At 36.4% G+C, this 17,670-nt stretch overlaps 1 protein-coding gene and 1 long non-coding RNA gene across 5 annotated transcripts in view; both read left to right on the forward strand.

The window, feature by feature from the left end:
• Nucleotides 1–17,670, forward strand: part of JMJD1C (jumonji domain containing 1C) — a 325,593-nt gene that overhangs the window by 258,171 nt on the left and 49,752 nt on the right. The window lies entirely within an intron of this gene.
• LOC145722217 (uncharacterized) lies at nt 1,369–11,681 on the forward strand. Its single transcript, XR_014146324.1, has 2 exons — nt 1,369–7,261; nt 7,476–11,681. It is a non-coding gene; the product is annotated as an uncharacterized LOC145722217 (long non-coding RNA).

Genomic DNA, 17,670 nt, shown 5'->3' on the forward strand with positions numbered 1-17,670 from the left:
TTAGAATACCATATTCCTGTGAACTAATCTCAATTTAGCAAACAATTTTCTGTATTTAAAATAATAATTTGGTTCATTGGGGTTTCTTTCACTTTTTGCGATGTTACTACTATAATAAGTAAATTTTTGGAAACCCAGTAGAGAGTATAAAGTTTTGATTCTAGAAGTGCATGGATTGGAAAAAGGTTAAGTGGGAAGGGCTTTGACAATAGGCAAATTGATGAATTTGCCTTCCAGCCATGTGATTAGGGGTAAATTACCTAATCTTTGAATATTTTTTCTCATCAGTAAAAGGGGGAGAATGTCAGACTAGCAAAGGGGTTGTTACAATTAAATGAAATTAACATTTCTGGCAGTTCTTTCAGTTAAAAAATGTTTTTATTGTTTATACTCACAAGTAAATATGCTTACTCTTAAATTGATATTTTTTAAAGTCTGAAATTAAGTTTGTCGCATAAATCATATGCAGTTAATTTAAGATACAGTTATATTGAACCTAAGGATACTGCTCATCTAGGATGATTGAAGAGTGATAATGCCAACAGTTCAGAGTCTTTAAGTTTTAGTTGTGTAGTGTTTTGAGAGATAACAGATGTGACTGTCATCATACTGTCTTCATTTTGGTTAAATTCGAGTTAAGTTGCAAAGCCTATTATTGAGCTTTTTTCAGGAGTGGCCATATAGAGATGAGTTTGTAAGAGTGAAGGGGCAAGCTGGCCCAAGATACATAAAATAAGTAAACTTTATGAATAATTGGGAACTGAGGAAGTTTGGTTTTGTGTTCATTATATTCTTAAATTGCTGTGTTGGCTCAGTACTTTAAAAATAGGCACTTAGGGGCACCTGAGTGGCTCAGTCATTAAGCATCTGCCTCGGCTCAGGTCATGATCCCGGGGTCCTGGGATCGAGCCCCACATCGGGCTCCCTGCTCGGCGGGGAGCCTGCTTCTCCCTCTCTCACTCCCCCTGCTTGTGTTCCCTCTCTCGCTGTGTCTCTCTCTGTCAAATAAATAAAAATCTTTTTAAAAAAATAGGCATTTAATTCTCTAGCACAATATCTGAAATACCACCTCAAGTTTCTGCAGTGAATATAAAATATCTGTTTTATTTTACATGGGTGCTTTCTAAATTACCTTGTTTATTTATTTATTTATTTATTAAAAGATTTTATTTATTTATTTGACAGAGAGAGACACAGCAGGAGAGGGAACACAAGCAGGGGGAGTGGGAGAGGGAGAAGCAGGCTTCCCACAGAGCAGGGAGCCCGATGTGGGACTTGATCCCAGGACCCTGGGATCATGACCTGAGCCGAAGGCAGACGTCTAACGACTGAGCCACCCAGGTGCCACTAAATTACCTTTTTAAAAAATTCATTTATTTGTGTTTTTGTTCTTGTTCGTTTTTTTCCCCTGAACGTTCACCATCAAATGCATTGTAAAGTGTTTCTTTGTACCACAACCTCTCAATTAGTGGGGGAAAAAAGTATTTCCTCTAGCTCCATGAAATTTGAATTTTATGACAATATTTATCAAAAATATATTGAATTAAAGATTTTTATTTTTAGGAGTGCCTAGGTGGCTCAGTCATTAGGCGTCTGCCTTCGGCTCACGTCATGATCCCGGGGTCCTGGGATCGAGCCCTGCATCGGGCTCCCTGCTCTTCAGAGAGCCTGCTTCTCCCTCTCCCACTCCCCCTGCTTCTGTTCCCTCTCTCACTGTGTCTCTCTCAAATATTTATTTGACTGTCTCTTTTTTATTTATTTGACAGAGGGAGACACAGTGAGAGAGGGAACATACAAGCAACATACTATAAAGTTTTTTGAAAAAAGTTTGCATAGGAGTGCCTGGGTGGCTCAGTTGGTTGAGAGTCTGACTTTTTTTTTTTTAAATAAAGATTTTATTTATTTATTTGACAGAGAGAGATACAGCAAGAGAAGGGAACACAAGCAGTGGGGGAGTGGGAGAGGGAAAAGCAGGCTATCTGCGGAGCAGGGAGCCCAATGCGGAGCTCGATCCCAGGACCCCGGGATCATGACCTGAGCCGAAGGCAGACATCTAACGACTGAGCCACCCAGGCGCCCCACACACATATTTTTATAATAGATTTTTGTAGTAATGGAACACATCACTCATTCTGTAATGTTTTTCTCTTCCTATGTCATAAGCTTCTTTCCATGTCAGTAAGTGTATGTCTACAGAATCATTTTTACTAGCTGTACTGTGTTCTATTTGTATATGTATCTGACCAACTAAAAAACTGTTTTTCTGTTTTAAAACACATAGACTCTTCCTGTGCATGTATTATTTTGTTATTCATTTATTTTCTTAGATTCCTTTAAAGTTAATTGTGTGGACGAGTATGTATTTTAAATGTGTACATAGGTATAAATGACCACCTTATGTTTTACAAAATCTCACGCTATAGTAACAAAGATTTGGGGGGAAATGGTGTTGGTGTAGATTGTTCAAAGCTAATGCAAATTTTGAGTAAGGAACATAAGCAATAATCTTCTAACAGTTTATTTATAATACTGTCAGGTAAATGTAGTACTTTACCTTTAAGGAAAAGAGGAAGGTTGCTTGATATTAAGAATGTGTAAGGAAGAATTAAGATTGCTGAGTTCAGGTATCAAAAGCAGAAGGAGATTGGGGCAATCTAATAATATTAACTTCTGAGTCATCATGTGGTCACATTAAAAACTAAGAAAGTCGAATTGGATGAGTATTATGTCTAGTATTATGTTCAGTTTTATTTGTGTACTTTGCATTCAACCACTCATACTAGGCAGTGCAAAAAAAAAAAAAAAAAGGCATGTGAACTAGCATTACTTCTGTGTTATACTAACATCGTTCATCTATTTTTTCCACGTCCCTGAAAGCTAATTTGAGTTACAGAAACACCTATTGTTTCAGAATAGGATGTGTAGTTAAGCCACCTTTCAGAAAAGTTTGTCTCCCATAATTAGTGTTTATATATGTAGGCCTTTAATTTTTGCCTTGCCAACCCAGTGTCATAAATTTTTTAACTTTTCACAGTTGATCAGTGAAAATATTAGAATACATTTAAATTTTGTGGTTCCTGAATAATAGTGAGATGGACTTGTTTTTCAGAGTTTTTCTCACATTTTTTGTGCCATACTTTTTTGTCATTAGCCCTTATGTCTAGTTGCGTGGTACTCCTTATGATGTGTAAGAACTTTTTACATATAAAAGAACATTTATTTTAATATTATGATAATTATAGTATTATTCCCAGCTTGGAACTATCAAATTTTATTTTTACTTTTTAAGAAAATACTTTTGGGGCGCCTGGTTGGCTCAGTTGTTAAGCATCTGCCTTTGGCTCAGGTCATGATCCCAGGGTCCTGGGATCGAGTCCTGCATCAGGCTCCCTGCTCAGCAGGAAAGCCTGCTTCTCTCTCTCCCACTCCCCCTGCTTGTATTCCCTCTCTCGCTGTCTCTCTCTCTGTCAAATAAATAAAGAAAATCTTTAAAAAAAAAAAAAAAGAAGATACTTTCAAATGATACCTTTATGAAATCAACTGATTCGGCCAGTAAAATTTTATTGACTTACTGATTACCTGGTTAATTCTAGGCAATTGAAATAAAACTATAAATGAGAAGCATCTGAAGATGCTTAGTAAATTCAAGGAAAAAGACAATATTTTAAAACAAGGTGATATTAAGGGCATCTTCAAGACTATGAAAGAGCACTGAGGATATAGCAAATAGTTGTCCAAAGTTAATCTTTCAGGAAAGATTTGTCTTTTTTTTTCTTGTCCTTTGAATTTTTTCTAATGTCATTCACATATGCTCTCTATTAATAAAAATTAAAAGGAAAGGATAGTGTTTAATCATAACTCTACCACCAAGACACAGCTACCATTTTTGACACATTTCCTTCCAGGCCCAGGCCTTAAGTGTCTGGGGGATTATTTTATTTATCTAAAACAAACCTTTTTATGGTTTGTTTTAGAGAGGGAGGTTGGGGAGAGGCAGAGGAAGAGAGAGAATCTTAAGCAGGCTCCGATGCCCAGCCTACAGAGAGCCCGAGGCTGGGCTTGCTCTCATGACCCTGAGATCATGACTTGAGCCAAAATCAAGAGGCGGATGCCTAACTGACTTAGCTACCTGGGTGCTCTATTTAGGACCATTTAGATCTGGGGTCAGCAGACTATAGTCTGTAAGCTAAATCTGACCCATTGCCTTTTTTTACTACTTAAAAACTTAAGAATGGTTCCGTTTTCAGCTGTTGGGGGGGGGGAATCAAAGGAATAATATTTCATGCTGTGTTAAAATTAATAGGAAATGCAGATTCTAATGTCCGTAAATAAAGTTTTATGATAATTTTTTCTATAGTCACATGTTCATGTGTTAATCTATGGCTCCATTTTGTGCTAAAATGGCAACATTGAGTACCAGAATATTGCTGCAAAGCCCTAAAATATTTACTCTCCATCCCTTTACATAAAAAGGCTGTTGATCTCTCACATAGATTCTTTTTTGTTTTTTAAGCTTAACTTTAACTTGGCTTTTTTGTTTGTTACTAAAAATTATGTTAATGGCAATATAATTCCCACATTGAAAGTACCATTTTTTTAATTCCCTAATGTCTGACATTTAGATGTTTGATTTTTTTCTTTTTCCCTATGTAAGTGCTGTGGTAAATCTTTGTCTGCTTTTTGCATTTTTTTTAAAATTTTTTATTGTTATGTTAATCCCCATACATTACCTCATTAGTTTTAGATGTAGTGTTCCATGATTCATTGTTTGTTGCTTTTTGCATTTTCATAGAAGAAAAATATTTTTAAGTAATCTCTACACCCAGTGTGGGGCAAGAACTCACAACCCCGATATCAAGAGTTGGATGCTCCACCAACTTAGCCAGCCAGGCACCCCAGAATTTTTTAGTAGTAGAATTACTGTATCAAAATGCATAAATACGTAAAATTTTAACAAGGTAGACATACACTGATGGATGGTAAAGTTCCTGCGGACCAGACAGAACAGGGATATGCAAAGGCAAGAAGATACTAAAGGAAGGTAGTATAATGTAGTAATTGAAAGTGTGAACTTCAAGTCAAACTTCTGCCGTTGTTCAAATCCATATACCACCCCACCATTTATGACCTGAGTAACCCTGGACAAATCCAGTCCACCTCTGCCTCGATTTCTTTTTTTCTCCCCCAAAGATTTTATTTATTTATTTGAGAAAGAGAGAGGAAGAGAGAACAGAAGCAGGGGGAGGGGCAGAGGGACAAGCAGACTTCCTGCTGAGCTCAGAGCTCAACTCAGGGCTCAATCCCAAGACCCCAGGACCGTGACTTGAGCATCATAAGGTTATTTTGAGAATTAAGTTTATCACAGTGTTCATTTATAGTAAATACTGATGAACTCTGCAAATAATCTTCAGAATAATTTAGTAAAGTAAGTGTTCTTGAAAATGTTGTATTGGGAGCCTGAGTGGCTCAGTCTGTTAAATATCTACCTTCAATTCATGATCCTTGAGTCCTGGTATCAAGTCCCGCGTCGGGCTCCCTGCTTAGCGGGGAGTCTGCTTCTCCCTCTTATTCTCCCCCCTCCCGTGCTCTCTCTCTCAAATAAATTTAAAAAAAAAAGAAAAGAAAATGTTGTATTAATCTCTTTCTAGTTAGAAAAATAATGTTATTGTGATTGTATTTGTGATCTTTTGAGGCAAGATATGGTATTTTTATTTTTTTAAAGATTTACTTATTTTAGAGAGAGGGAGAGAGAGAATGTGCATGCACACAGGCGGAGGGAGGGGCAGAGGGAGAGGAAGAGAGACACTCTCAAGCGGACTCTGTGCTGAGCGTGGAGCTGGATGCTAGGCTCATTCTCAAGACCCTGGGATCACAACCTGAAACCAAGAGTCAGATGCTCAACTGACTGAGCCACCCAGGCGCCCCAAGATACACAGTATTTTTAAAGCTGTATCCATTTACCTAGGTTTTCTTTGGGGAAATATTTTAATTCCAGTATACATATATATATATATATATGTATAAATTTAGACCAATAATGATAAAAAATTATGTTACGATACTTTCATTTTCGTGAATTTTGTTTCCGTTGTGTTTATTGTGATTTGAGATTTGTCCTTTGATTAGACATGAAGTCTAAAGCTTGATTCTATTTTATGTAGTCTATTTCTTTTTTAAGATTTTTATTTGAGAGAGAGTGAGAGTGAGAGAGATCACAGAGGAAGAGGGAGAAGCAGACTCGCCACTGAGCAGGGAGCTTGATGTGGGGCTCAATCCCAGGACCCCGAGATCACGACTTGAGCTGAAAGCAGACGCCCAACCAACTAAGCCACCCAGGCACCCCTTATTTAGACTATTTTGATAGTACTGATGTTATAAGCAGTTTTCTTCAGTGAAAATGATTATATTCTTACACCCAGAGAGATATATTTGATAAATAACATAAGTTATCATTATGCTGTGAAGAGTTTGAAAAACAGTAATGCTCGGGGTGCCTGGCTGGCTCTGTCAGTAAAGCATGCAGTTCTTGTTCTTGGGGTCGTGAGTTTGAGCCCCACATTGGGTGTAGAGTTTACTAAAGAAAAAAATTAATAAATATTTTTTTTAAAAGGAAAAACAGTAATGCTGTTCAGTATATTTTAGTTTATACAGATAAACTGGACACATTTTTAACTATAATGAGTTAACTAAAACTATGGCAATCTTTTCTGAGTTGGGATTCTATTAAATGTACAGTTTGGGGTTTGTTTTTTCTTTTGTATTGATAATTTTTGGTGAAAGTCTTCAGGCCAGAGTCACTTTTGCAAATCAGAATATTTCAAAATTAGCTAATGAAGGAAATTACTTAAAATGTTCAGTGGAAGTAGACATCACTGTAGTTAGAACCTTTCTCACTTTAAATGATATTTACAGTAACATTTGAATTTCTCAGAATTATGAATTGCCAGATATTTAAACAGAGGAAATACTTTTTAAGTAAACAAAATTCAAAGTAAACTTTGAAATTCATTTAATGATGAAGGTATATATAATGAAAATATTGAAATGTTTCACATTATCATATTTCAGTTGTTACAAATTTGGGCAATCATGAAGATTAGAGAAACATAGAACTTAAAACTATACATGAAATTAAAAAAATCTTGACTTTAAAAATTTAGAATCTTCCCACTGTTTTCTAATTTCTCACAGTGTATACTGCTCTTAAATTAATTTTACCATTTCCTTTTTAGTTATTAAAGAAGCATATAGGGGTGCCTGGGTGGCTCAGTTGGTTAAGCGACTGCCTTCGGCTCAGGTCATGATCCTGGAGTCCCTGGATCGAGTCCCACATCAGGCTCCCTGCTCGGCAGGGAGTCTGCTTCTTCCTCTGACCCTCCCCTCTCATGTGCTCTCTCTCATTCTCTCTCTCTCAAATAAATAAATAAAATCTTGAAAAAAAAAATTTTTTTAAAGAAGCATATAATGGCAGATAGTACCAAATGGAAGTTTCAAGGGGAGATTCCTAAAATATTTGGATTGATCTATAATGATTGGTTGCTTACAGTGGCAAAAAGCATCAAGGTAGATTTTTGAGGATGATTATTCTCCCCCCGCACCCACCCCTTTCTTGGTTTAAAACTCTGGAATCAGGCTACATTCAGGGTTTTATAGGTAAAGGTAAATTATGTTATCATTGCAAAGAGCCACATACAGTTGTTGTATTATTATTTTTTTTTAACATTCACTCAATAAAATTGCTTTTCTAAAACTAGGAGCCAAGAGATATGGTAAATATAGGCATACATAGGAGATCCTGCAGGTTCAGTTCCAGACCACTACAGTAAACTGAATATTGCAATAAAGTGAGTCATATGATTTTTATGGTTTCCCAGTGCATATAAAAGTTATGTTTACACTATACTGTAGTCTAGTAAGTGTGTCATAGCATTATGTCTTAAAAAATGTCAGTATACGTAACTTAATTAAAAAATACTTTATTGCTAAAAAAATGCTAGCCGTTGGGACACCTGGGTGGCTCAGTTGGTTAAGCGACTGCCTTCGGCTCAGGTCATGATCCTGGAGTCCCAGGATCCAGTCCCACATCGGGCTCCCTGCTCAGCCCGGAGTCTGCTTCTCCCTCTGACCCTCCCTCCTCTTGTGCTCTCTCTCTCATTCTCTCTCTCTCTCTCATATAAATAAATAAAATATTTAAAAAAAAAAATACTAGCCATCATGTTTGCTTTCACCCATATGTAATCTTTTTGTTGGTGGAAAGCCTTCCTCGAATTTGATGGCTGCCAACTGAGCCCAGTGGTAGTTGTTGAAAGTTGGGTGGGTGTGGCAATTTCTTAAAATAAGACAACAGTGACTTTTGCCATATTGCCTGACTCTGTTTCATGACTGATTTCTCTGTAGCAGGGAATGCTGTTGGATACTATTTTACCCACAATGAAACTTTCAAAATTGGAGTCAGTCCTCTCAGTTGGAGTAAACCCTGCTGCTGCTTTATCAGCTGAGTTGGTGTAATATTATAAATCTTTGTTGTCAACAGGCTTCAGAGCATCTTCACCAGGAGTAGATTCCATCTCAAGAAATCACTTTCTTTGTTCATCCATAAGAAGCAATATCCTCATCCTTTCAAGTTTTATCATGAATTGCAGCAATTCGGTCACATCTTCAAGCTCCACTTCTAATTCTCTTGCTATTTCCACTACATCTGCAGTTATTCCTCCACTGAAATCTTGAACCCCTGAAAGTCATCCATGAGGGTTAGAATCAACTTTTGAATTCCTGTGAATATTGATATTTTGGCCTCTTGTGATAAATCATGAACGTTCTTAATGATATCTAGCATGGTGAATCCTTTCCGGAAGGTTTTCTATTTACTTTGTCCAGATTCATCAGAGGAATTACTATCTATGGCAGCTATAGCCTTACAGGATGTATTTCTTCTTTTTTTTTAAAGATTTTATTTGACAGAGACACAGTGAGAGAGGGAACACAAGCAGGGGGAGTGGGAGAGGGAGAAGCAGGCTCCCCTCTGAGCAGGGAGCCCGATGCGGGGCTTGATTCCAGGGTCCTGGGATCATGACCTGAGCCGAAGGCAGACGCTTAACGACTGAGCCACCCAGGTGCCTCACAAGATGTATTTCTTAAATAATGAGACTTGAAAATCAAAATGACTGCTTGATCTATGGGTTGCAGAATAGATGTTGTGTTAGCAGGCATGAAAACTACATTAATGTAATTTAAAGTCACCAGCTGCATTAGCCCTTAACAAGAGCATCAGCCTGTTCTTAGAACCTTTGAAGTCAGGCATCAACTTCTCTCTAGCTATGAAAGTTCTAGATGGCATCTCCCATAGAAGGCTGTTTCACCTACATTGAAGATCTGTTGTTGATTGTAGCCACTGTCATTAATTATCTAAGCTAGATCTTCTAGATAACTTGCTGCAGCTTCTATATCAGACTTGTTGTTTCACCTTGCACTTCTATGTTATAGAGATGGCTTTTTCCCTTAAAGCTTATTTACCAACCTCTGCTAGCTTCAGACTTTTCTTCAGCTTTCTCACCTCTCTAGGCCTTCATGGAATTGAAGAGAGTTAGGGCCCTACCCTTGGATTAGGCTTTGGCTTAAGGGAATGCTGTGGCTGGTTTGATCTTCTACCCAGACCACTTAAATTTGTTCCGTATCAGTAATAAGACCATTTTGCTTTTTATCATTCATGTGTTCACTGGAGTAGCACTTTGAATTTCCTTCAAGAACTTTTCCTTTCCATCCACAGCTTGGCTAACTGTTTGGCATAAGAGGCCTTACCTTTCAGCCTGTCTCAGTTTTTGGCATACATTCCTCACTAAGCTTAATCATTTCTAGCTTTGGATTTGAAGTGAGAGACAAGTGACATCTTTTCACTTGAACCCTTAGAAACCATGGTAGGGTTGTTAATTGGCCTGATTTCAGTACTGTTGTGTTTTAGGGAATAGGGAAGCCAGAGGAGAAGGAAAAGAGACTGGGAGCGGCTGGTTGTTAGAAAAAGTCAGAACACACACATTTATCAGTTGCATTTGCTGTCTTACATGGGTGTGGTTGTGGTGCCATAAAACAGTTAAAATAGTAACATCAGAGATCACTGATCACAGATCACCGTAACAAATATAATAATAATGAAAAATTTAGAAATATTGCAAGAATTACCAAAATGTAATACAAAGACATGAAGTGAGCAAATGCTTGTTGGAGAAATGGCATCAGTATAGATTTAGTCGAGGCAGAGCTGCCACAAATCTTCAATTTCTAAAGCACAGTAAAAATGAGGCATGTATGTAAAACGATTTAGAAAGATTGGTAGGTTATTTTAATCAGGACAGCTTTAAAAAGGGGGCATTCTAGAAGGGTGATTTATTTTAATATATATTATAATATATATTGTAATGTATCGACAAGTAGATTGTTAAGACTCTGGCAAAAAACTTTAGAAGAAACAGTTAAAACTAAGCCTTAAAGTAGAAGAAAGATTCTATTTTTTGTTTTATGTGCTTGTAATTCATAAAATAGTCACCACTCTGGATTCACTGCTGACCTCAGGCTTGCTCATGGATTTCTACAACCAGTCAATGCCTTTATTGTGTTTGGCAAGAATTTCTTTTTTTTTTTTTTTTCAAAGATTTTATTTATTTATTTGAGAGGGAGAATGAGATAGAGAGAGCATGAGAGGGGGGAGGGAGGGTCAGAGAGAGAAGCAGACTCCCTGCTGAGCAGAGAGCCTGATGCGGGACTCGATCCCGGGACTCCAGGATCATGACCTGAGCCGAAGGCAGTCGCTTAACCAACTGAGCCACCCAGGCGCCCTTGGCAAGAATTTCTTAAGGCCACCCAAACTATTTGCAACAGGTCATTGCTTCTAAAGCTTGCATTTTTATTTTTATTTTTTTTTAAAGATTTTATCCATTCATTTATTTATTATTTAAGAGAGAGAGAGAGTGCATGAGCAGGGGGTAGGGACAGAAGCAGGCTCCCCGCTGAGCAGGGAGCCCTACGCGGAGCTCGATCCCAGGACCCTAGGATCATGACCTGAGACGAAGGCAGACACTTAACAACTGAGCCACCCAGGCGCCCCAGAAAACACTCCGTTTTCAATCTTAACTTCTAACCAGAGATTTTAAAAATGCTTCCCTTGTATGTTTATGATCCTGTAAACTACCATTGTGAATATAACTCAGTGTTTCAATTGTATTTACATTTTTCATTTCATGGAAAGGATAAAACATTCAGTTCTAGGATCCTATACTGTTTGTAAAGCCGAACCTTCTGGATATTAGATAATTTGTTATTTTGTTAAGTTCTTAGGATTAAATGATGATGCTATGAGAATGGATGGTATTGAAAACATGAAAGTGTGGAAGAAAACTACGGTGGTGTTTTCATTTTATGCGTAAACTTTTTTTTTCTTTTTAAGATTTTATTTATTTGAGAGAGAGAGAGAGCACAAGCAGTAGAGAGGGAGAAGCAGGCTGCCCATCAAGCAGAGAGCCTGATGTAGGTCTCGATCCCAGGACCCTGGGATCATGACCTGAGCCGAAGGCAGATGCTTAACCCACTGAGCCACCCATGCGCCTCTGCATAGACAAAATAACTTGCCCATTGACCTGCTGGATATTGTCTTAAATGACTTAAAGTCATCAGTTATCTTTAGGCCACAATGTCTGATAAAAATACTTACAGAAAAGTTATTTTTAAATTTTTTAAAAAAGATTTTGTTTATTTATTTGAAAGAGAGAGAGAGAGCACAAGCAGGTGGAGGGAAAGGGAAAAGCAGGCTCCCGCTGAGCAGGGAGCCCCACATGGGGCTCTATCCCAGGACTGAGCCACCCAGGTGCCCCAGAAAAGTTATTTTTAGAGAAAAAAACATAATATACCAAAACAGTTCTAATTTTCTTTAAGCTGTTGACTGAAATTGGTTTGTTTGGATCAATGTAGGATAAAGAACATTCATCACTTTATTTTTTCTATTTCTGGTTCTAAGTAAAAATAAAACTACTGCTGAGAATATTGCTTAAAAATGTATATTTAAAAATTATAAAATATTGAAATGTTGGAGTTTGCTATTTTCCCTTATCCAACAGAATCATTTTTTAGCCAATAAGAAATGCACCTAAATGTCATTTAAAATTTCTGAACATCAATCCCATTTCCAGAACTATTTAACAATTAATAGTATGAATTGAAAACAGAATTTTGTTGTATTGACTATATCATTTCTATTAAGAAATTATTAGAAATTAGATTTTTCGGGCGCCTGGGTGGCTCAGTCGTTAAGCGTCTGCCTTTGGCTCAGGTCATGATCCCAGGGTCCTGGGATTGAGTCCCACGTCAGGCTCCCTGCCTGGCAGGGAGTCTCCTTCTCCCCCCCCCACTCCCCCTGCTTGTGTTCCTGCTCTCGCTATCTCTCTCTCTGTCAAATAAATAAAATCTTAAAAAAAAAAAAGAAATTAGATTTTTCTTACATGGTTTCAGAACATAAATAATTTAGCCAGAATGAGCATGTATCACATTATTTCCTTGATTATACAAATGAGGCAAGAATAGTATGGATAATAGAAAATGTTAGCCCATTTTCTCTTTCTGCCATTCGAATCTTTATAATTTTGTTTTTGAAAGATAGAAATTCTTTTATTTATTTATTTATTTTTTTGGTTTAAATCATAGTCTCGATTCTAGGCTTCTGAATTAACCAAAACCAACCAGGAATTATGAAAACATGTACACCCAGGACTTAATTACCTATTGACTTTAATTATGTAAAAATTTTAAATATCTTAATATATATGTAGAGAAATTTAAAAATTCTTAATAAATCAGACATATGAAGCATAGGATTTTTTTTTTAATTAAAACAAAATTTTATTCTCATTCCAGTACTTTTTTCGGGAAATATGCACATAAACAAAATATAGAGAAAATCCATCTCTGTTCTTTGCCTGGAAGTAAAATCAGAAATCTCCTTAGTAATTTTCTTCTCTACCTTCATATTTCAGTAGAAATTGTATTTTAACATCTGTCACAATTTATTATTTCACAGGAATATACAAACCACACTGATCTTTTACTTGGTGTGGACACAAACAGAATTCACATTTACAGCATCAGATTTTTTTTTCTTCCAAATCTTTTTTTTTTTAATGCTACCTATAAGACGTACACTTTTTTTTTTAGTTGACATATAATGTATTATTTGTTTCAGGGGTACAGGTCTGTGATTCATCAGTCTTATATAATACCCAGTGAAGCATAGGATTAATGTTGGAACACTATCTTTAGGGAAATTCTCATTTTTCGATGTGGATGGTATCAATCTTTATATTTGATGAGTGTAATCCTCATTGACCTAAGAGAATAAACCTTATCTTTCAAAGTGGGTGATTTTTCTGCTTCAAAACCTGATACAATATTATATTTGGAAGGCTAAACATAGTACAGGAGGGCGCCTGGGTGGCTCAGATGGTTAGGCGTCTGCCTTCGGCTCAGGTCATGATCCCAGGGTCCTGGGATCGAGTCCCACATCCGGCTCCCTGCTCCTTGGGAGCCTGCTTCTCCCTCTGCCTCTCTCTCTCTCTGTGTCTCTCATGAATAAATAAAAATAAAAAAATTAAAACCATAGTACAGGAATATATCAGGGAAACTCATTTATTTGTGAAAGTCTTAAAAAATAGTTTATTTTAATATACTATTAATTTAATATAAATTTAGTTAAATTTATACTATTAATTTAATATAGTTAATATACTATTTAAAAATAGTATATTTTTTCTTTATTAATGAAAGGATTTGGTCATTGAATTATTTTCCTGTGCTCATGAATATATATTTTCATAACATATATGTGTGTATGTGTATATATGTGTGTCTGTATATGTATGTACATATACGTGTGTGTATATAAAATGCAGCCATTTATAGAAATAGAGTTTGTAGTCAATTTGCCATCAAGTTGCATTGCCTTGATTAGAAGTTTCTAATCTTGCTTTGTACCAGTAATTTATTTTTTTATTTTAAATCATGGGTAGGCAGACTACCACCACAAGCCTGCCTCCTGTTTCTGTAAGGCCTTTTACTTTTTTTTTTTTCATTTTGCTGGTAAAACATTTAGGCCTTTTGCATTTTTAAACAGGAAAACAGTTCAAGAAGAATAATATGTCATGACACCTGAATATTCTGTGAAATTCAGGCTTCATAGAATGCCAGTAAATAAAGTTATTAGAACACAGCCATGCTGGTTCGTTTATGTATTGTTTATGGTATTCTTGGCAGCTTTTGGTACTACAATTCAGAATTGAGTACTTGGAGTAGAGACAGTATGACCTTCAAAGCCTAACTTACTTACTCTCTGGCCCTTTATAGGAAAAGTTGGCAAATTTTTTTGCCAATCCTTGGTTTAAATAATGAAAATATATGGAAGCTCTCATTGGTAGATTTAATTAAACTGCAGATGGTTTAGACAACTGCTATTTGAAGATCTTTGTAGTAGCTCTCAGACTAAGTAGGTTTCCTGTTCCAGTAAATCCTTACCAACAAAGTGGATTCTTTTATAAGTTATACAAGAACTGCTATGATAGCAGTGGGTGTCACTCTTGACCTGTATGGACTTAACATTCACGTTTTTAACTGTTAGTTAGTACCTCAGGGATCTAAGGACAAGCAATCATTTGTAGTTTTGTTGAAGCATGAATTTAAATTATGACTGTGGGAAAATGGCGTGGCAATGCATGTTTAATCACCTAACTTGACATTCAAGATATAGGTAGTTACTTTTATGAATAACTCTTAATAAAATGCAGTCAAATGTGATTTTTTATGGGGAAATTTATGTAATATGATGGGATTTAAGAGGTCATCACAAAGGTCAAGGATTTTATTGCAGGGAGAAATATCAGTCCATTACTAAGCCACATATCAATATCAGTTTAAAAGCAGGTATTAGGTCATTGTGTATCAGAAATTGTCCAAACGGAGAGAAAGCCGGTTTTGAGATACTTCTTGTATTCTAAAATGAAAAGTGCTATCCTTGGGGGCACCTGGGTGGCTCAGTCGTTAAGCATCTGCCTTCTGCTCAGGTCTTGATCCCAGGGTCCTGGGATTGAACCCCACGAGGAGTCTGCTTCTCCTTCTGCTCCTCCCCCCGCTCATGCTCTCTCTCTCATAAATAAATAAAATCTTTAAAAAAAAGTACTATCCTAGGGGCGCCTGGGTGGCTCAGTCGTTAAGCGTCTGCCTTCGGCTCAGGTCATGATCCCAGGTTCCTGGTATCGAGCCCCTCATCAGGCTCCCTGCTTGGCGGGAAGCCTGCTTCTCCCTCTCCCACTCCCCCTGTTTGTGTTCCCTCTCTCACTGTCTCTCTCTCTCTCTGTCAAATAAATAAATAAAATCTTAAAAAAAAAAAAAGTACTATCCTAGATATCAGTTAGGATTTTAAAGCAAATCTCTGACAGCTATTAAGCCAATCAGCTCAGTCACCTAGATAGAAACTAACAGCTGGTATATTATTCTCTAATTCAAGCCTCTGTGGGCTGTTCTGTCAGTAGTTACATCCAGAGTTTATGTGACATAAAATATTTGTTGAACCAGTAAGAAGTACTTTGTCATGGTAAGACAGATCATTCCCTTATTATCTTAGAAAATTTGTTACATATATTATGAACACTGTCATAATATTCCTATCATTAAACCTAGTCAGACATATCTGAATATCTTAGTGCCATAATCTTACTTTTTTATACTATTGTAATTGTTATTTTTTCCTTTGATCTGGAATGAAGTAGAGAACCACTTAAAAAATAAGGTTAGTATAGTAGTCCTACTAGCAGAATACAAATTCTAACCTGATTTTAATTTTTATATTTTGAGAAATGCTTTTTTTTTTAAAGATTCCATCATATTCTTATTTATACATAAAAAAAATCGTGTTTTTTTTTTTTTATTATCTCAAATAGTAATTTAGGGCAGTGTTTATCTAGAAATACAGCATTTGAGAATTTGTAGCTCATGACAAAGTCACATTGCCAAAGAGATTATATTCTCTTTGATGCTTTCTGATTGTAAGATTGCATGAGTTTAACATCCTAAGTGACCCCTGTCAGATGAGTGTTAGATGGTTGCTACCTATGGAATCTCACATAACTAATGTGAGGGGGGTTACAGCAATATAACTTCCTCCTGATGTTCAGTTCTTCACTTTTGACCCATTCTGACTAAATAAGATAAAGTCTTTTATTTCTTTTACTGCCCTTTACTTCTTACATATAATGTGAAGAAATGTATCAAATTTTGAAAGGCAGTTACAATAAACAGTCTAATTCATTCCTTTTCATTGTACCAATTCAGGGGAGAAAGAGTAGGTGAAAGGAGCCTGAGCTCTTTAGAATTATAAAACTAGGTTCAAATGCTAGGTCTTTCCATCACATTCTGACTATATAGCCATGGACCTCTCTGTGTATAACATGTAAAAAGGGCATAGTAATTTAGGCCTCAGAAAAATGTTAAAGAAATTGATTGTATGAAAGCATCTAGCATGGTATCTGCCATAGTAAACGTGCGCACTAATGTTAGCTGTTGTTATATACATTAAGGTGCCCCACTAACGTTCAATTAGAGTTAACTTCTATCTTTTTAAAAGGTGAACAGCATACAAGTGAACAATAAAGGTATTCCAAAACCTCACTTAAGGCATTGTTTAAAACTTTTCCATGTTTTCTGTATAAGCTTCTAGTAAAGCAGATCTTGCTTACCTGATTTTTTTCCCATTAATCATTTGCTGAAAGTTATAATTCGCAGAATAATACATTGGATAGAATTTATGGAGAAGAGGAGATTCACAGAGGGTGCTATTGCTTCCCTGTCTGGGTGATTTGTTGTGGGGAAATTGAAGAAATACATATTATTTCAGTTAATATAAAAATTATGTGTGTAGGTAACTTTTAGCTACTGAAAAGTGAAGTATTGTGTGGTTGATTTTTTTAAATCTCATACAAACTCAAGGCACAGGTGAAGTTCTTTATTAATCAGTTGTATTCCAAAAGATAGTAAATATTCGTATTAATAATATTAATTATAGATCCTTAGTTTCTCTTCTCTGTGACTTTGCCTTATAGCCTTGTATCTGATTTTTAGCACTTTCACAAAATTGTTCAAATCAATAAATAGAAAAACAAACCCCACCTTATTTGTCTACCTGGTAGCAACTCTTAGAAGATTTGATCATTTATCCTTTAAAATGTGAATGATGACTACAACAGAAATACCTACAGAAGCGTCTGGGTGGCTGGGTCAGTTAAGCATCCAATTCTTGATTTCTGTTCAGGTCATGATCTCACAGTTGTGGGATTCAGACCTGCATTGGGTTCCACGCTCAGTGTGGACCCTGCTTGAGATTCTCTCTCTCCATCTCCCTATGCACCTCCCCCCCATTTGCATGCGCGCGCTCTCTCTCTCTCAAATAAATAAATAAATGAAAAAAGAATTTAAGGAAATACCTAAACTTACAGAGCACTATTCATAAAGAAGTACTTCAGCAATAATGTGACTATCATAACCAGACAGTATGTTCGGATAATTTTCTTGGGTTTTAATTGATTTAGTAATACCATAGATAATTCAGAATTGGATGTCTTAAGAAAACTAGTTTCAGTTATTTTT

This window comes from Leptonychotes weddellii, chromosome 6, assembly GCF_054177405.1.
Source record: "Leptonychotes weddellii isolate Sample4059 chromosome 6, ASM5417740v2, whole genome shotgun sequence".
Lineage (NCBI taxonomy): Eukaryota > Metazoa > Chordata > Mammalia > Carnivora > Phocidae > Leptonychotes > Leptonychotes weddellii.